Source organism: Balaenoptera acutorostrata, chromosome 4, assembly GCF_949987535.1.
Source record: "Balaenoptera acutorostrata chromosome 4, mBalAcu1.1, whole genome shotgun sequence".
NCBI classification, from domain to species: Eukaryota; Metazoa; Chordata; class Mammalia; order Artiodactyla; family Balaenopteridae; genus Balaenoptera; species Balaenoptera acutorostrata.
In genome coordinates, this window is record NC_080067.1 from 67,551,582 (window position 1) to 67,568,536 (window position 16,955).

At 39.2% G+C, this 16,955-nt stretch overlaps 1 protein-coding gene across 1 annotated transcript in view; it reads right to left on the reverse strand.

Moving 5' to 3' along the window:
• The window catches only part of ABCC5 (ATP binding cassette subfamily C member 5), a 197,558-nt gene that overhangs the window by 128,964 nt on the left and 51,639 nt on the right, over window positions 1-16,955 (reverse strand). The window lies entirely within an intron of this gene.

The following is a 16,955-nucleotide window of genomic DNA, read 5'->3' on the forward strand; positions in this document are numbered from 1 at the left end:
CGAGCAGGTTTAGAACAGCCCTAGACAATCTCCTGACTTCTCATATGCACAGTCCTCAATCCTGCACACTTTCAGTGTTCCTTAGCCACACCTAACCTCTGACTCCCTTACCACTGAAGATCGGAGTCAGTGGAGTCTCTTCCTGATTGTCCCAATAAACGACTTTCCAGGGCTTCCCTGGTGGCGCAGTGGTTAAGAATCCACCTGCCAATGCAGGGGACACGGGTTCAAGCTCTGGTCCGGGAAGATCCCACATGCCGCGGAGCAAATAAGCCCGTGTGCCACAACTATGAGCCTGCGCTCTAGAGCCCGCGAGCCACAACTACTGAGCCTGTGTTCCTCAACTACTGAAGCCCGCACGCCTAGAGCCCATGCTCCACAACAAGAGAAGCCACCACGATGAGAAGCCCGCACACAGCAACAAAAGGTAGCCTCCGCTTGCCACAACTAGAGAAAGCCCACGCACAGCAACGAAGACCAAACACAGCCAAAAATTAATTAATTAATTAATTAAATTTAAAAAAACAAAAACAAAAATGACTTTCCAGGAAGCACTGGCTCCTCAGTACATTTATCATAGCTCCACAAACACTGGGGTAAAGAGTTCTCTTGCAGAAGCTTTGATACTTCACCCTAAACAGGTATAATCTGATTTGATTTTAAGTCTCGCAGACACTTTCAGAGATTCAAAGGAATGAAAAGGTCAATCTCATTTGCAAGAAATTACTATAAAATATTTACAATTGCAAAATGTCCCTTTCATCAACCATTTCCATTTCATTTTCTTTTGTGTCATTGATTTACTCTGACAGGTCCTTCTGATTTCACAAAACCAAACAGAGATATACATGCCTGGAGGAGGGCCAGGAAGACTAGTTAAGGGCCTCAATTAAAGGGTTCAGGTTACATAGTTGTACAGCCACACAGTGGAATGCTTTGTAGCCATTTAAAGTGAGAATACAGATCCCTGTTAAAACCATGGAAACAGGTCCATGATATATAAAGTGGAGAAAACAAGTTACAAAACACTATGTATACATAATTCCTCTTTTAAAAAATAGAGTGCTAGATAGAAATGCAGAGGAGGGGCTTCCCTGGTGGCGCAGTGGTTGAGAATCTGCCTGCCAATGCAGGGGACACGGGTTCGAGCCCTGGCCTGGGAAGATCCCACGTGCCGCGGAGCAGCTGGGCCCGTGAGCCACAACTGCTGAGCCTGCGCGTCTGGAGCCTGTGCTCCGCAACAAGAGAGGCCGTGATAGTGAGAGGTCCGCGCACCGCGATGAAGAGTGGCCCCCGCTTGCCACAACTAGAGAAAGCCCTCGCACAGAAACGAGGACCCAACACAGCCATAAATAAATTAAATAAATAAATAAATAAATAAATAAATAAAGCATGACACAAATTAAGCAATGTGAATACCATCAAGCTTTAAAAAAAAAAAAAGAAAGAAATGCAGAGGAAAAGGTATGGATGGCTAGACACCAAAAAAAAAAAAACAAGAGCAAATTTTGTCCTGCATAATGGGATTATGAGTGATTGCTATCTTCGTTTATATCCTTGTCTGTGTTTTCAATGAGCATGTATTATTTTTACAAAAAAAAAAAAAAATCAACAACAACCTATTTTTTAAAAAAGAGTTCCGTATTAACAGTACTTCACACTGCCACCAGCAGATATCATCCTGCGGAGGACTCTTAACAGCTAGCTGGGAGCAAGGACCTGAGGAGAAAGAGAAATTGAAAGGGGAAGTGAAAGAATATGAAGGATGAATATCTGGATTATGTTTTAATTATATTCAACTAGATGAATAGATTTCAGGGATTTATTTATATTTCTGCCTCCACTTGGAGAGTGTGCCTTCCTAAAGGTCAGGTACAATGTCTCATCCATTTTTACAGCTCAGTATATGGTACCATGATCATGATGCCTGACACATCATAGGTGCTTAATAGACTTGTTGAACTATTAAATGCATGAATGAACGCCAGCCAACCAAGAATCAGTGTCTATTAGCTCTAGATGTAATCCCTTTATCCCATCTTGGCATATTTTATTTTATTTTTCCATAACTTATGTAGAAAATTAGCAGCCCATTTTTACATGTCAACTATCTTTGCGTTCTTAGAGACGTTCCTTATACAATGGCAAAGGCATTTCTGCTTGCAGATTCTCTTATGTTTCCCTCTTTCCATTAGTTGGAACATGTTTCTCACTCAGAAACTCGTTCTTGACCTTTGCCAATAACTTAAAATGAAGAGTGTTTATGACATCATTGAGGAATTTCAAATTCCTTAAGATCACCTTTGCATCATTTCTTTTTCCTTTCCCATCCCCATATTTGTACTTCTCTAGACATCATCTTGTAATTTTTTTTCCACCTCATACATATGTGACTTTAGGTTTTCTGTGCCAGGATCATTACAATTGACAATATCCTTTGCAAAACAACATCCTGTTCATATGTTAAGGTTGAGGTGAGCCTTGCAATTTAAAACATGACCTGACAATGAAGCAAAATATTTTAAGCTAGTTCTAGCCTAGATATGTCAGCAGGAATGTTAGGGGTATCTCACAATTTCAGAGGTGGTGCATCTGATTCCCAGTGGCCCTCTCCCATTCTCTCTCTCTCTCTCTTTATATATATATATATATATATATATATAGATATAGATATAGATATAGATATAGATATATAGATATATATATCTCCCTTATGATAACTTTATTTCCTTTTCCTCCATTTTCTATTGTAAAGCTCTGTTAAGAGTACACACTGGAAACTTATGAACTCTTTGGTCCTGGATATACTACTCTCTTCAAAAGCTTGATTATGTTTCTAACTTCTTAGGTGACGATTTCTAAGCTCCCACTCTCTCCTTTTGCTTATTTATTTATTTTTATTTATTTATTTATTTGTTTTTTTGGCTGCGCTGTGCGGCATGTGGGATCTTAGTTCCCTGACCAGGAAGGAATTGAACCTGTGCCCCCTACAGTGGAAGTACGGAGTCTTAACCACTGGACCACAAGGGAAATCCCTCTCTCCTTTCATTAGCAGCATCCAGGAGTATCCGCACAACCTTCTCACCTCTCAGTGTTTCTTTTCTCAGTCTTTAAACAATTCTGAGAAAAATTTCTCCCTACTTATTCTTTTGGCACCCCATATATATTCCCATTCTTATTGTACATTTTGTCTCAACACTGCCTTTGATTCTTTCCACCTTCTGGAAATCCAGAATATCTACAGGCAGTACCATATTTCATACTTATCCCCTCTCTTCTTTCATCTCTCTGCTTCTCTCTCTGAAAACCAAGCTTGTCTGTTTGCTCTTTCAACATCATTTTCTCTCACCTTTCTCTGTTACTACTCTTGTATTTTCTCTTATATCAATACCTTCCTTATACCAACATCTTTCACTATTATTTCTCCTTTATCTTTACTAGTTCTTCTGAAAATCTCCCATCCGTATCTGATATTAAGGACAATTAATTTATATCGTCATCCTTAATAATTCAGAGGTGATACCCCTGATATTGATTATTCCACATATATAGCATAGTAGTAGGAATCTATACTAAATAAGTAGCACTTTATAATTATACCATGAGGATTTTCTATAACGTGTGGCTACCTGTCTCAAGGAACCACCAAAAAGCTTTGGAGCTTCTTATTCAGCAAGCACAAGGATTTATAAAGACACAATTTAGCAGACAGAGGATAAAATGCAATTAGGAAATAAGCCATTCAAGATTCTTCCCTTCAAGGTAAATTCAGTAATTCTGCCAAGTTACCCAAAGCCAACATTTCCAATGCCCAGGTCTCTCTTACTCTCTTACTGCCTGCTCCAGACTGTTCTAACATGATCTTCATTAGACACCAAAGGAGCAGCAGTTCTGTCTGCTTGCCCAGTTCCTACTTCTGACAAAAGTTAAGACCACAACTCTTGCCTATTTTCTCATACTTTCTGAGGAAAGATCTGCTTAGAGTCCTAGTCTCAGGGATCTTGAGCTCACAAACTACTTTCTTTTCACTCTTCTCTGCCTTACACTTGGATTCCATCTTTCATGTATTATTTAAGCCAGTCTGAGACATTTAGTCACCCAAAGTAGTTTCTTATTTCAGTATTCAATAATTCTTAAGCAATATCTTGAATCATTAACTCAGGCTTTCAACATATAAAGTGCAACACACAGCTGGCATGCCGAAACCTTATATAATAAAGAAGGTTTTTCTTCCTTCACATAACTTTTTAAATTAAATTTTGTATTGCAATACAACATACATACAGAAAAGTGTACGAATCTATGTGTACCACCCAATGAATTTTTAAAATTGATCACACCTGTATAACCACCACCCAGGTGAAGAAATAGAACAACTTTAGGAAAAACACTCCTTGGGGCCCCTCCCAATCATTACTCCCATTTATTCTCTCTGAAGATAATCACTAACCTGACTTCTAGACTCGTTTAGCGTGTTTTAGGATTTTAGATAAATGGAATTACAGTATGTATTCTTTTATGTCTGGCTTTTTTCCTCAATATTATGTTTGTGAGATTTAGCCATGCTGTGTGAATAGCGATAGTTTGTTTATATTCATTGTTGTATAGGTTTTCATTTAACTATTTTTAGGTTAGTAATTGTAGTCTTATTTAGGAGTTAACAGACTCAAACTTACATTAGTTAAAATCACTGCTCACTTGTTGATATTAAAAGAACATCGGGGGACCTCCCTGGCAGTCCAGTGGTTAAGACTCCGTGCTTCCAATGCAGGGGTGTGGGTTCGATCCCTGGTCAGGGAACTAAGATCTCACATGCTGCAGGGTACGGCCAAAAAAAAAAGTTAAAAAAATAATAAAATAAAAATAAAAGAACATCAGCAGATTGCCTTCAATCATGCACTAAACTAGATAATTTAACAGTACTTGCTTATCTCCCTTTATATCCTCAGTTAAAGGGTATAATATCTTAAATCCTTTTTGTAACAAGGAAGGGGATGAATAGAAGTTGGGATGCTAGATGCATGGTCCAAAGCCTTCACTCTTCAGGAGAGGGTTCACTCAAGAGTTGAGGGTTCCCTCTTGACTATATGATATTGTGCTGGGAGGAGGAACTGGTTTACAGTGAGAGCATGTCTCCATCTTTCCTACCCATTTCCATGTGGGTATTTTCTCATTTGCCTGATATGTAAGAGTCACTCAGCTAGCATAAATATAAAGTTATAACTATAAAACTTCTGGAAGAAACTAGAGCAAAACATATTGCAACATTATGATAAGCAAAGATTTTGTACACTGAACAAGGGACTATAAAAATAACCAGATGTATTAGAAGAAGCAAATATAATTTCTAAAAACAAAAAATATAATTATTGAAAAAAACCCTCAGTGGATAAGTTAAAGCAAATTAGAGACAGATAAAAAGGAATTGGTGACTTAGAAGACAAGGCTGAAAATATTTCTCTGCCAGAAAGTGGCAGAGAGAGACAAAGGAATGGAGAAGGAAAAATGAAATGAGGAAAGAAAATCCTAAATGAAACCAAAAGTCAAAAAGGAGGAAAAAAGAAACAAAGTGTGAAATAAGATGGCAGAAATAAATCCAAATATTTTAGTAATAAAAATGAATCTAAATGTACTAAACTCAACAATTTAGTTAGTATTTGTTTAGTTGGATTTTTAAAAGACACACCTAAAACCTAAGGACACAGAAAAGCTAAAGGTAAAAGAAAGGGAAAGTTATGTAAGGCAAATACTAATTAAAAGCAAGCTGGGAGGCGGAGTCAAGATGGCGGTGTGGGAAGACGTGGACTTATCATCTCCCCACAACTAAGACGCCTGCCGGCCGCTGGTGGGGGACTCTGTCACCCAAGGAGACGGGAGGAGCCCCAAAGTGAACTGGTAGGAAGTAGACGGACTGAGGGGGGTCGGAGAAGTGGAGGCCAGACAGGATCAGCGCCCCTGAGGCGGGGGAGATGAGGAGAGGCAGGTGGGAGGGACTCTCCGGGAGAAGCGGGAGAGGAGCGGAGGGCGATCACCTGGCCCACTGGGGCTGGGGAGCCTGCTGAGCTCCCAAGCTGGTACCCCCGCCTCCAAAGCCCCCTCCAGGCCACATGGGTCCCTGGGGGCATAGGAGGGAGGCCTGGGGAGATCAGGAGAGGTAGGTGGGAGGAGCCATCTGGGAGGAGCGGGAGAGGAGCAGAGGGCGATTGCCCTGCCCACTCGAGCCCAGGAAGCCTGCTGGGCTCCCAGGTGAGGTCCCTTGCCCTCTGAGACCAGGGGTGGGGGGCACACCTGGGCCCCTTCTGTTCCTTGAGCCTAAGCCTCACCCCCCCATAGCCCCCAGGGCCTTTTCCAGCCCTGTGGGTCCTAAGCACAGGCCCCACCCACCGCCCAAACCTCACCCTTGCTTAGGCCCTGCCCTCCACAGCCAAGGCCTTCCCCTGCCTTTTTTTTTTCTTTACCCTCCTCTTTTTTACTATTGTGGTACTGATGTACCTTCTGGTTGTTGATTCATCTATATTTTTATTTTTATATTCTTTCTAACATATATGTTAGTTTCCTAGTCTAATTTTATTTTTTACGTTGTTATTGTTTTGTTTTGTTTTGTTTTGCCACCACATGTGGCTTGCGGGATCTTGGCTCATGAGCCAGGGGTCAGGCCAAAGCTCCTGCAGTGGGAGCTCTGAGTCCGAACCACTGGACTGACAGAGAACCTCAGACCCCAGGAATATTCATCAGAGTGAGGTCTCACGGAGTTCGTCATATCAGCACCAAGATCCAGCTCTACCCAATAGCCTACAAACTCCAGTGTTGGAAGCCTCAGGCCAAACAACAAGTAAGACAGGAACACGATACCACTCATAAAAAAAAAAAAATGAGATGGCAAAAAAATATGTCACAGGGCTTCCCTGGTGGTGCAGTGGTTGAGAGTCTGCCTGCCAATGCAGGGGACATGGGTTCGAGCCCTGGTCTGGGAGGATCCCACATGCTGCAGAGCGGCTGGGCCCATGAGCCACAACTGCTGAGCCTGCGCGTCTGGAGCCTGTGCTCTGCAATAAGAGAGGCCGCGATAGTGAGAGGCCCGCGCACCGTGATGAAGAGTGGACCCCGCTTGCCACAACTGGAGAAAGCCCTTGCACAGAAACGAAGACCCAACACAGCCAAAAATAAATAAAGTAATTAATTAATTTAAAAAAAAAAGTCACAGATGAAGGAGCAAGGTAAAAACCTACAAGACCAAATAAATGAAGAGGAAATAGGCAATCTACCTGAAAAAGAATTCAGAGTAATGATAGGAAAGATGATCCAGAATCTCAGAAATAGAATGGAGGCAGACTGAGAAAATACAAGAAATGTTCAACAGAGATCTAGAAGAACTAAAGAACAAACATACAGAGATGAACAACACAATATTGAAATGAAAAATACACTAGAAGGAATCAATAACAGAATAACTGAGGCAGGAGAATGAATAAGTGAGCTGGAAGACAAAATGGTGGAAATACCTGCCGAGGAGCAGAATAAAGAAAAAAGAATGAAAAGAGTTGAAGACAATATCAGAGACCTCTGGGACAACACTAAATGCACCAACATTCAAATTATAGGGGTCCCAGAAGAAGAAGAGAAAAAGAAAGGCTTTGAGAAAATATTTGAAGAGATTATAGTTGAAAACTTCCATAACATGGGAAAGGAAAGAGTCAATAGTCAATCTACCCAGCAAGGATCTCATTCAGATTCAATGGAGAAGTCAAAAGCTTTTCAGACAAGCAAAAGCTAAGAGAAATCAGCACCACCAAACCAGCATTACAACAAATGCTAAAGAAACTTCTCTAGGTGGGAAACACAAGAGAAGAAAAAGACCCACAAAAACAAACCCAAAACAATTAAGAAAATGGTAATAGGAACATACGTATCAATAATAACCTTGAATGTAAATGGATTAAATGCCTCAACCAAAAGACACAGACGGGCTGAATGGATACAAAAACAAGACCCATATATATGCTATCTACAATAGACACACTTCAGGCCTAGGGACACATACAGATGGAAAGTGAAGGGATGGAAAAAGGTATTCCATGCAAATGGAAATCAAAAGAAAGCTGGAGTAGCAATACTTGTATCAGATAAAATAGACTTTAAAATAAAGACTGTTCCAAGAGATAAGGAGGGGCACTACATAATGATCAAAGAATCAATCCAAGAAGAAGATATAACAATTATAAATGTTTATACACCCAACATAGGAGCACCTCAATACATAAGGCAAATGCTAACAAACATGAAAGAAGAAATTGACAGTAACACAATAATAGTAGGGAACTTTAACACCCCACTTACACCAATGGACAGATCATCCAAACAGAAAATAAATAAGGAAACACAAGCTTTAAATGACATAAGAGACCAGATAGATCTAATTGATACTTATAGAACATTCCACCCCAAAGTGGCAGAATACACTTTCTTCTCAAGTGCACATGGAACATTCTCCAGGATAGATCGCATCTTGGGTCACAAATCAAGCCTTGGAAAATTTAAGAAAATTGAAATCATATCCAGCATCTTTTCTGACCACAACGCTATGAGATTGCAAATCAATTACAGGAAAAAAACTGTAAAAAACACAAATACATGGAGGCTAAACAGTGCACTACTAAATAACCAAGAGATCACCAAAGAAATCAAAGAAGAAATAAAAAAATACACAGAAACAAATGACAACGAAAACATGAGAACCCAACCTATGGGACGCAGCAAAAGCAGTTCTAAGAGGGAAGTTTATAGCAATTCAATCTCACCTCAAGAAACAAGAAAAATCTCAAATAAACAATCTAACCCTAAACTTAAAACAGCTAGAGAAAGAAGAACAAAGAAAACCCAAAGACAGTAGAAGGAAAGAAATCATAAAGATCAGAGCAGAAATAAATGAAATAAAAACGAAGAAAAAAATAGCAAAGATCAATAAAACTAAAAGCTGGTTCTTTGGGAAGATAAAGAAAATTGATAAACCCTTAGCCAGACTCATCAAGAAAAAAAGGGAGAGGACTCAAATCAATAAAATTAGAAATGGAAAAGGAGAAATCACAACTGACACTGCAGAAATACAAAGGATTATAAGAGACTACTACAAATAACTATATGCCAATAAAATGGACAACCATGAAGAAATGGACAAATTCTTGGAAAGGTACAATTTTCCAAGACTGAACCAGGAAGAATTAGAAAATATAAACAGACCTATCACAAGTAATGAAATTGAAACCATAATTAAAAATCTTCCAACAAACAGAAGTCGAGGACCAGATGGCTTCACAGGCGAAATTCTATCAAACATTTAGAGAAGAGCTAACACCTATCCAGCTCAAACTCTTCCAAAAAATTGCAGAGGTAGAAACACTCCCAAATTCATTCTATGACGCCACCATCACCCTGATACCAAAACCAGAAAAAGATATCACAAAAAAAGGAAATTATAGACCAACATCACTGACGAACATAGATGCAAAAATCCTGAGCAAAATACTAGCAAACAGAATCTAACAGCATATTAAAAGGATCATACACCATGAACAAGTGGGGATTTATCCCAGGGATGCAAGGATTCTTCAATATATGGAAATCAATCAATGTGATACACCACATTAACAAATTAAGAAATAAAAACCATATGATCATCTCAGTAGATGCAGAAAAAGCTTTTGACAAAATTCAACACCAATTTATTATAAAAACTCTCCAGAAAAATGGGCATAGAGGGAACCTACCCCAACATAATAAAGGCCATATATGACAAACCCACAGCAAGCATCATACTCGATGGTGAAAAACTGAAAGCTTTTCCACTAAGATCAGGAACAAGACAAGGATGTCCACTCTCACCACTATTATTCAACATAGTTTTGAAGTCCTAGCCACAGCAATTAGAGAAGAAAAAGAAATAAAAGGAATACAAATTGGAAAAGAAGAAGTAAAACTGTCACTGTTTGCTGATGACATGATACTATACATAGAAAATCCTAAAGATGCCACCAGAAAACTACTAGAACTAATCAATGAATTTGGTAAGGTTGCAGGATACAAAGTTAATGCACAGAAATCTCTGGCATTTGTATACACCAACAACGAAAAATCAGAAAGAGAAATTAAGGAAACACTCCCATTTATGATTGCAACAAAAAGAATAAAATACCTAGGAATAAACCTGCCCAAGGAGGAGAAAGACTTGTACTCAGAAAACTATAAAACACTGATGAAAGCAATCAAAGATGACATAAACAGATAGAGAAATATACCATGTTCTTGGATTGGAAGAATCAATACTGTGAAAATGACTATACTACCCAAAGCAATCTACAGACTCAATGCAATCCCTATCAAACTACCAATGGCATTCTTCACAGAATTAGAACAAAAAATCTTAAAATTAGTATGGAGACACAAAAGACCCTGAATACCCAAAGCAATCTTGAGAAAGAAAAACGGAATTGGAGGAATCAGGCTCCCCGATTTCAAACTATAACACAAAGCTACAGTAATCAAGACAGTATGGTACTGGCACAAAAACAGAAATATAGATCAATGGTACAGGATAGAATGCCCAGAGATAAACCCACGCATATATGGGCACCTAATTTATGACAAAAGAGGCAAGAATATACAATGCAGAAAAGACAGCCTCTTCAATAAGTGGTGCTGGGAAAACTGGACAGCTACATGTAAAAGAATGAAATTAGAACACTACTTAACACCATACACAAAAATAAACTCCAAATTGATTAAAGACTTAAATGTAAGACCAGACACCGTAAAACTCTTAGAGGAAAACATAGGAAAAACACTCTTTGACATAAACCACAGCAAGATCTTTTTTGACCCACCTCCTAGAGTAATGGAAATAAAAACAAAAATAAACAAATGGGGCTTAACTAAACTTAAAAGCTTTTGCACAGCAAAGGAAACCATAAACAAGACAAAAAGACAGCTCTCAGAATGGGAGAAAATATTTGCAAATGAAACAACAGACAAAGGATTAATCTCCAAAATATACAAACAGCTCATGGAGCTCAATATCAAAAAAACAAACAATCCAGTTAAAAAAATGGGCAGAAGACCTAAATAGATATTTCACCAAGGAAGACATACAGATGGCCAAGAGGCACATGAAAAGATGCTCAACATCACTAATCATTAGAGAAATGCAAATCAAAACTACAATGAGGTATCACCTCACACTGGTCAGAATGGCCATTATCAAAAGATCTAGAAACCATAAATGCTGGAAAGGGAACCCTCTTGCACTGTTGGTGGGAATGTAAATTGATATAACCACTGTGGAGAATAGTATGGAGGTTCCTTAAAAGACTAAAAATAGAACTACCATATGACCCAGCAATCCCATTACTGGGCATATACCCTGAGAAAACCATAATTCAAAAAGAGACATGTACCACAATGTTCATTGCAGCACTATTTACAATATCCAAGACATGGAACCAACCTAAATGTCCATCGACAGATGAATGGATAAAGAAGATGTGGCGCATATATACTGTGGAATATTACTCAGCCATAAAAAGAAATGAAATTGAGCTATTTGTTGTGAGGTGGATGGACCTAGGGTCTGTCATATAGAGTGAAGTCAGTCAGAAAGAGAAAAACAAATACCGTATGCTAATGCATACATATGGAATCTAAAAAAATGGTACTGATGAACCTAGTTGCAGGGCAGGAATAAAGAGGTAGATATAGAGAATGGACTTGAGTATTTGGGGTGGGAGGGGGAAGCTAGGGCAAAGTGAGAGTAGCATCAACGTATATACACTACCGAATGTAAAATAGTTGGCTGGTGGGAAGAAGCAGCATAGCACAGGGAGATCGGGCTCTGTGCTTTGCGATGACCTAGAGGGGTGGGATAGGGAGAATGGGAGGGAGGCTCAAGAGGGAGGGGAGGGCTTCCCTGGTAGTGCAGTGGTTGAGAATCTGCCTGCCAATGCAGGGGACACGGGTTCGAGCCCTGGTCTGGGAAGATCCCACATGCCGCGGAGCAACTAAGCCCGTGTGCCACAACTACTGAGCCTGCGCGTCTGGAGCCTGTGCTCCGCAACAAGAGAGGCCGCGATAGTGAGAGGCCCGTGCACCGCGATGAAGAGTGGCCCCCACTTGCCGCAACTAGAGAAAGCCCTCGCACAGAAACGAAGACCCAACACAGCCATAAATTAATTAATTAATTAATTAATTTTAAAAAAACAAAAAGAGGGAGGGGATATGGGGACATGTGTACGCATACGGCTGATTCGCTTTGTTGTGCAACAGAAACTAACACAGTATTGTGAAGCAATTATACTCCAATAAAGATCTATTAAAAAAAAAGCAAGCTGGAATGGTTCTTCAACATCAGACAAAATTGTCATTAAGACAAAAACAATCATTCAGAATAAAGAGAATCTCAACATAACGATAAAATGTTTAATCACTTGGAGGATATAAGCATTATAAAGTTGAATGCATCTATAAAATAGCCTCAAATATATATAAAGCAAAAATAGAAAGAATTAAAAAGATAAAGTGACAGTTCTGTAATTACAATAGATTTCAACACATCTCAAGGTGACAACACATTATTGAAAAAATAATATACTTTAACCACACAGTTAAATTAGATTTAATGAGAATATATAGAACTCTACACTTAACAATTGGAGAATACATTCTTTGCAAGCACATTTGGAATATTTACAAAAATTAACTATATATAGACTATAAAGCATGTCTCAAAATTTAGCAGCAGTCAGACTGTATTCTCTGAAATTATTGTTATTAACATTTAAATAGTGCTAATTATGTACAGCACTGTTCTAAGCATTTTATAATTATGACCTTATTTAACCCTTATAACAACACGATGAGATCAGAGCTATTACTATCATCCATTTTATAGATGAAGAAACTGAGGCAAAGAGGTGAAGTAACTTAAGTAACTTACACCCAGGATCACACAGCTTGTAAATGGTGGACCTGGGATTCACACTGAGGGAGTCCAGCTTTAAAGTTCATGCTCTTAACCACTTTTCTATGCTGCCTCTTTAGTCACAAACTAGAAACAAAAAACAAACAAAAACTCTTCCACATTTGTAGACTAAAATGTATGTTTCTAAATAACTCATAGATCAAAAAAATAAATAATTGATTTTTTTTAATCCCTTAGAATTGAAACTAGTACATAACAAAACTTGAGGGAGATAAATATTTCAAAGGAAATGTATAACTTTAAATAAATATATAAGGACTTCCCTGGTGGCGCAGTGGTTAAGAATCCGCCTGCCAATGCAGGGGACACAGGTTCAAGCCCTGGTCCGGGAAGATCCCACATGCCGCAGAGCAACTAAGCCCGTGCGCCACAACTACTGAGCCTGTGCTCTAGAGCCCGTGAGCCACAACTACTGAGCCCGTGCACTACAACTACTGAAGCCCACGTGCCTAGAGCCCACGCTCCACAGCAAAAGAAGCCACTGAAATGAGAAGCCTGCACACCACAACGAGGAGTAGCCCCCGCTCGCCGCAACTAGAGAAAGCCCACGCACAGCAATGAAGACCCAACACAGCCAAAAATAAATAAATGAATTTACAAATAAACATATATGAAAAGAAGAAAGGATGCCACAATTCTCGGAAATGTGAAAGTAATGTGTAGTAACAGATCAGTGGTTACCTGGGGTCAGAATGGGGTGGGGAAGGGCAGGAGGGAGTGGTTACAAAGGTTATAACCACTCCTTGGTTGTGTTGATGGTTCCACAGGTGCATATATATATGTCAAAACTCATCAAAGTGGAGTCTTTAAACAGTTTATTTTATGCCAATTATACCTCAAAAAAACAATTTTATAAATGTGCCCATAGGGAAAAAAAACTTAAACGTTATATGAGGGTGTAAAGTGAAAAGTAAAAGTCCTTCTGCATTCCCCACCTGCCACTACTAATGTCTTTGAAGTCTTCCATGAGAACTTTCCCAAGCATATCCATCTCCCTTTCCTCCAAGGAGATAATAACTCTTGTAAATTTTGTATTTATTATTCTCTTACTTTTTGTTTTAGTTTTACTGCATAAGCATATTTCAAACAATCTGTTGTTTAAATATGTATATTTGGGGATATACATATGTTAGATAATATCATACTGTATATATTTTGCAACTTGTTTTTTATTATTCAACATTGTACTTTTTTTCCCCAACATTATACTTTTGAGATTTAACCATGTTGATAGATAAAGTGAAGTTAATTCAGGTCTTTGCTGCACAGTATTCCATTACATAATTATCTGCACTAATGCTATAGCCGCTAACCACATGTGGCTACCGAGCACTAAAAATGCAGCTGTTATGACTGGGAGACTGAATTTTTAATTTTAGTTAATTTAAATTTTAATCGCCACATGTGACTAGTAGCTACATACTAAACAGTGCGCTGCTAGAGTATGCACCTAGAAGTAGAACTGCTGGTTCTTACAATACACACATCTTCTATTTTAGGAAGTCACAGCATACTGTTTTCCAAAGTGCTTTTACTCCCATCCACAGTGCATAGGAGTTTCTGTGGCTCTACAGCCTCACCAACACTTCTATTATCAGACTTTTAAAATTTTGCCATCTATTGAGTGTGAAATTATATTTTCTTGTGATTTTAAGTTAATTTGCTTTCCATAATTGCAAATGAGATTAAGTATCTTTTTATTGTTTAGTGACTGTGTTTCCCCTTCTGTAAAATGCCAACTCAGTACGTCTTCAGTACATTTTTATAATACATGGGGGAGGTAGTTGTTGTTATTCATTTATAGGCATGTCATATTTTTCTATTATTATTTTGTCAGTTATATATGTGTTGCAAACATATTTTCCCAGTTTGTGACCTGACTTTTCATATTTAGTGTCCTTTAATGAACAAAAGTTTAAAATTTTCAACACTGCTGAATTTATGTTTATCACTTTAGGGTCCCATGTTAATAAATCCTTGCTTATCCAAAATCTGAAATTTCTAAAAATGCAGAAAAACTGGATCACTCACCCATCATTGGTGATAATGTAGAATGGGACTGCCACTCTGGGAAAGAGTATCCCAGTTTCTTTAAAAACTGTATATGCAGGGAGTTCCCTGGTGGCCTAGCGGTTAGGATTCCAGGCTTTCACTACCATGGACCATGTGGGGCAGTCAAAAACAAACAAACAAAAAACTGTACATGAAAATACCATACAATCCAGCAATTACACTTCTGGGTATTTATTCCAGAAGACTTATGTGCACACAAAAACCAGAACACAAATGTCTCTAGCAGCTTTATGCATAATAGGCAAAAACTATAAACAATTCTGTGAAGAAAAATGCATTTGACCCCTGCTCCCAGTTCCTGACACAGAGTTCCTAAAACCCTGTAATTTCCTGAGTGATAGGGGTGTTAGGAACATCTTTTGTTCTGATATTTGGTCTTTGATCCTGGTTCCTGACACAGACCTCCTAAATCCCCTGAATTTCCTGGATGATAGGAGCACTTTTTGCTCTCCTGAGGTGACTTTTGGTGGACTCTTGGATAGCTTCAGGATGGGGACTGGTCACTAGAAAGACCAAGCCATGATTAGAAGCTCCAATCCCCATCCTCTGAAGAGAGGAGAGGAGCTGGAGATTGACTTAATAATCAATCATGCCCATGTAATGAAGCTTCCATAAGAAATCCTGAACTATGGAGTTTGGAGAGCTTCTGGATTGACGAATACATCCACGTGCTGGGAGGGTGGCACACCCCAACACCACAGGGACAGAAGTTCCTGTGCTCAGGACCCTTCTAGACCTTGCCCTGTATGTCTTTTCATCTGGCTATTTATCTGTATCCTTTATTATATACTTTATAATAAACTGGTAAACACAAGTGTTTCCATGAGTTCTATGAGCCATTATAGTAAACTATCAAACCTGAGGATGGGGTTGTGGGAAGCCCCAATTTATAGTCACTTGTTCAGGAGTATGGGAGGCCTGGGTTTGGGATTGGCATCTGAAGTAGGGGGCAGTCTTGTGGGAATGAGACTTTTACTTGTGGGATCTGCACTAACTCTGGGTAGTTAATGTCAGAATTGCTTGGTATGAGGGGGGGGAACCCCACACATTTGGTGTCCAAAGTGTTGTGAGTAAAACAGAGGAAATAAGTGTTCTCCCTTAAAACTCAGAGGTCCTTCACCAGGTGAAAAAACAAACTGTGGTATATCCATACCATGGACTACTACTCAGCAATGTAAAAGGGGTGAGTACTTACACAGGCAGCAATCTGCATGGATCTCCAGAGAATTTTGTTGAATGAAAAAAGCCAATCCCAAAAGGTTACATCTGCGTGATTTGATCTATATAACATTCTTGAAATGACAAAATTATAGACATGGAGAACAAATGAATGGTTGCCAGGTGGTGGAAGAATGGGGAGGGAGGTGGTTGTAGCTATAAAAGGGTGACATGAAAGAATCCTGGTGTTAATGTTCTGTATCGTGAGTGTATCAATAGCAATATCAATATCCTGATTGTGGTATCTCAATATAGCCCATCCCAAAGGTTTTCAATAATGTGAGTGTGAACCAGAACCATCCGGGGAGCTTTCAGACATACACACACAAACCTCCAAATGGTTTTTCTACTCACACACATTACCTGATGGCACCAGAGCTGTAGGCCTTTACAGACATTAGATAAGGAAGGGTAAGTGGGAGAGTTCTGTTTTAGGAGAATGGCAAAATAAAGGATTAGGTTGGGGAAAACTAGACAGAGGAAACCTTATGAAGAAGCTATTCCAACAGTACGTACAAGGGATGACGCAGTTCTGTACTGTGGTGCTAGCTGCAGGGACAGAGTTCTGATAGGTTTATGTCTCATAAAAGGAGCTTAGGGCTTCCCTGGTGGCGCAGTGGTTAAGAATCCGCCTGCC